Here is a 4737-nt window from a genome sequence, read left to right on the forward strand (position 1 = left end):
CATACGTTAACATATTTATAAGTCTCTAGTTATGGGATACCAAGTTAAGGCCTGTAAGCTAAGGTGTCACTCATAAACTGCAACACTTATTGTCCCACCACAAGTGTGAGAAAGCAAAGTACAACTCCCACCCTGCCATTGCTGGTTTGTAGATAAACTGCTAAATTAACTTTGTCATATAAACTAATGGCAAAGGTCAAACCTTCCTTTTTAATATTTTTGTCACCCCCTAAGGCAGGCCTACTGAAGAGTGGTCTGAAGAAGGACTGACCTGCTGTTCCCAAACTCAGCTGGTTGATTTGGGAACCAGCTGGGTTCCCAAATCATTTAAAGATAATTGGTATGGGATTTTTATCATGTCTAATGTTTTTCTTATTCAACTGTTTTGGTACTTCTTAATGCTTTACACTTTTTCCTTTGATAACGCCTGACTGCTCAGACCCACAGCTAACCAGTGTTGAGCTAAGGTTTGTCAAACGAATCTCACTGAACCCTGTATAGGTAGTGAGTTTATTTCAGAGTGAGGTCTCACAACCACACATTATAATAAGTCTCTTTCCTTACAAGCGCTATCAATTAAAAATAATGGATGTCAACACTGTTCCAGGAATACCAACCAGTATGCCAAGTTCAGCATTATATATGCAGTGGACACCATTGTTCCATTGATACCCTCAATGTGCTAAGAACTTCCAACATAATGCACAACCATGAGGCCCATCGGGCAGAGAAGGCCCCACTCTACAGAGTAAGAAGGGCATCAGATCAAATAAGTGACTTATGGTGCCTGAGCTCAGGACACAGTGGATTCTTGAAGGGGGGGACTCATTCACGCATGTATGTTCACAGTGAGCCTCCTCCACCAGTAATTGATACATTTGAAACATTACTTTTACCGCACTGTCTCTTCCGCACACTACCTCACAAGCACTGTTATCCTCTACCTGGCTCAATCCTTCTGCACTTATTGTTGGCATGTCCATGTCTGAATATGCACACACAAACATTGTTACTGGCAGTGCCAGGCTTGTAACATGGCTAATCACCATGTGTCTGCCCTATGGTGATTGGTCCTGTTGCATGCCTGCACGTACTGTCAATCACACTTTAGTATATTCGAGTGGATCTGAGGCCAGTAGCAGTGACCACACTTGTTTTTTTTTGTTCTTTTGATATAAGATCTTCCTGAGAGGCATGGGCTTAGGAGCAGCTACCCCCATAGACTGCTTTCCCAGCTATGAAAATGGAGATAAAAATGGGGGTGGGGTCGCACACTACTCACACACCGGTGGTGTCGCCCCTAAGGACTCTGGTCAATGTAGTAAAGTGTTCGCGATGCATCATCTCTCGATCTTCTGCTATCTTCGATGTCTTCGCCATCCCATGACACGTGTTTCGGGGTATCACCCCTCGTCAGCAGGGATAGGCCGTGTACTGGGGTTGCCGATGGCTGCCAATATCTGCCAGGTATAGTACCACTCAGGCGCGTAGGTGCGGGATCCCAGGCTCGTCAGCCCACTGCTCACGGGAGCTTTAAAGTTACAAATGGGGGTGGGGTCGCACACTACTCACACACCGGTGGTGTCGCCCCTAAGGACTCTGGTCAATGTAGTAAAGTGTTCGCGATGTATCATCTTTCGATCTTCTGCTATCTTCGCTGTCTTCGCCATCCCTGGACACGTGTTTCGGGGTATCACCCCTCGTCAGCAGGGATAGGCCGTGTACTGGGGTTGCCGATGGCTGCCAATATCTGCCAGGTATAGTACCACTCAGGCGCGTAGGTGCGGGATCCCAGGCTCGTCAGCCCACTGCTCACGGGAGCTTTAAAGTTACAAATGGGGGTGGGGTCGCACACTACTCACACACCGGCGGTGTCACCCCTAAGGACTCTGGTCAATGTATTAAAGCGTTCGCGATGCATCATCTTTCGATCTTCTGCTATCTTCGCCATCCCTGGACACGTGTTTCGGGGTATCACCCCTCGTCAGCAGGGATAGGCCGTGTACTGGGATTGCCGATGGCTGCCAATATCTGCCAGGTATAGTACCACTCAGGCGCGTAGGTGCGGGATCCCAGGCTCGTCAGCCCACTGCTCACGGGAGCTTTAAAGTTACAAATGGGGGTGGGGTCGCATACTACTCACACACCAGCGGTGTCGCCCCTAGGGACTCTGGTCAATGTAGTAAAGTGTTCGCGATGCATCATCTTTCGATCTTCTGCTATCTTCGCTGTCTTCGCCATCCCTGGACACGTGTTTCGGGGTATCACCCCTCGTCAGCCGGGATAGGCCGTGTACTGGGGTTGCCGATGGCTGCCAATATCTGCCAGGTATAGTACCACTCAGGCGCGTATGTGCGGGATCCCAGGCTCGTCAGCCCACTGCTCCCCCACCCCCATTTATGAAAATGGAGATACTTCAGAAACTGCGCAAAATGTAAGTTACTTAACTTACTTCTGTCATCTTGATAGCAAAGTTTAAATCTTCTTCCACCCCCAACCTATTATGTGAAAGAGAAGTTTGGATACAAATGAGAGCCCGTACTTCATTGTATTGCCTATTTTTTTACATTGACCAAAAACCACAGTTCATTTTCATGAGTTTCTTGTATTGTGGATTGTAGTGTAGTTCCTATTATCCCAATAGGCTCTGCGCATTGGAATAATACCTTCAATAGTATAGGCCTAGACCAGACGTTAACTAGGTCTTCTATTGTCGATATTAGACTTAAAGTTTTGGGTTTGCCAGCTAGCTCAGAGTTCACTAGAAACTTTCTCGAATAGGCAAGGAGGAGTTGAACCTCCCAGGATAGACAAGAAGGGATTTAGTTTCTGACAACCATAGAACATGACAACTTTGCTCTCCCCTAATCAAGAGTGTATCTCTAGAGTCGTGTGAAAACAAAAGACGACTTATTTTACTCAGTCAGTACGTGCATTCTTAGTCTCACCAGATTGTAGAGAAAAGGAAGAGACGGGCGTGTTCAATAAAAGATGGTATTTATTGATCAGTCTCTTTTCTCATACAAGAGAAATGGATCGATATTATTGCAATACTTATGGTTAAGTAAAGTGCATACATTAAAAGCAGAAGTATAAAATAATACTGTAAAAACATTGATATGGTTTCTAAGCCATATGATGGGTTAAAATGGATAAAATAGATACATACACATATACATTTGACTAATCGTACTCAACTGGTGTTTCTAACTACGCCTACCCCAGATGTACCTGACCTAAGCCTAATACGTGGGCGGGAATAGAAAGTAGCAGTTTAAGTTAAGTTTGTTTTGCCAAGTGACTGACTCAAGAATTCTCTGCAAGGGGTTATTCAGTTCTGTACCTGGAGTCTAGGATGAATGAGGGATGGTATATCTCGTCTCTGGTCTCGATATTCCAGGCTGCCTGCGAGGGCTACCCGGAAGCGCCGGAGCTGGATTTCTCGGCAGGAGAAAGCAGCGTCTCGTTCTCAGCGCGTCAGGAAGGCGGGGCTGCGCCAGCGGGGTCTGCTCTGCTCTGGGCTTTGGCAAGTCTGGCTGCTCCGATCTCGTCACCACCGCGTGTGTTTGCATAGGGCAATATCGGTAATATTTATACCTTTAAGGTGCCGAGATTGACGTAAGGATGGACATAGATACGTCAATAAGGATGTCATACGACCTGGTCGTTAGCACATTCTTTTGCTGAAGTTCTCGGTGAAATCAAAACAATGGCCGCAGGGTTTTTCCCAGGTTGTCATAGGTTTGATTTGTTTTGAGAACTCCGTATGCCTTATCAGGGGCTGGAGGAATATCGCTTGTCTAATTAGATGGCAAGCGTTATGACCTAATCAGATAACACGTTCCTGTGCCGTAGTGTGGCTTAATCAGATAACGGTTCCTGCATCATGGGGGTTTTCTGCCTCATGGGATGGCTGCTAGTTAACTTGTTAACCAGAATAGGGTCAGGAATAGGGGGATCGATACAGAACCTATAGGAATACATCACACCCACTCCACGCTAACTATGGACATATTTACGAATCTATGCATAGTAAAACATACTGTAGAGTATCGTGTATACCTTACCACTCCAAAATACATAAATGCATTTTGAAATTATCAAATATACGGAAAAAACAGTCACATGTAATATATGCACTCAAGCTGTAGAATAATGCTAAAGCAATCACGCATATCTATACATTATCACTAATTTGTATATGAGAATTTACACATGAAATGGCTCTTAATACAGAAAAAAAAGTTTCGAGACCATTCCATCACAGAATAAAATAATTATGAACATACCAGCGGGCAGCTAATGTCTATAAACTATCTAAAAGTAGAAGTTTTAGTTCTCTAAGAATAGTTCTTACTTTAAGCAGAAGATAAGTGTCCCGAAAAATATGTAAAAATATTTTGGGGCTGCTGAAAAAATCGCTGTCCGTGAACTGGAAGGAAAATTGTTCATGGTATTTTGCTATTCTAGTTGAAGGCCAAATTCAGGGAACGCCGTGTGCGAGCTTGCTCAAAAGTCTCTATTTCTGCTCTGGTGAGAACATCATATCATTTAGACTGTCGAAAAAGCTGTCAACAGCTTCCTAGGAGAGCTCCACTAACTCGGAAAATGATGTAACCATGCATTCGTGCGCATGAATGTCTCCATTGACGTTTTGATTGGTATCGCTGACAGAAGGTCGTACCTGATCAATGCTGCTTTCATCTTGAACTTCACTACCCCTCAATCGTAGTGGTG

Source organism: Lissotriton helveticus, chromosome 5_1, assembly GCF_964261635.1.
Source record: "Lissotriton helveticus chromosome 5_1, aLisHel1.1, whole genome shotgun sequence".
NCBI lineage: Eukaryota > Metazoa > Chordata > Amphibia > Caudata > Salamandridae > Lissotriton > Lissotriton helveticus.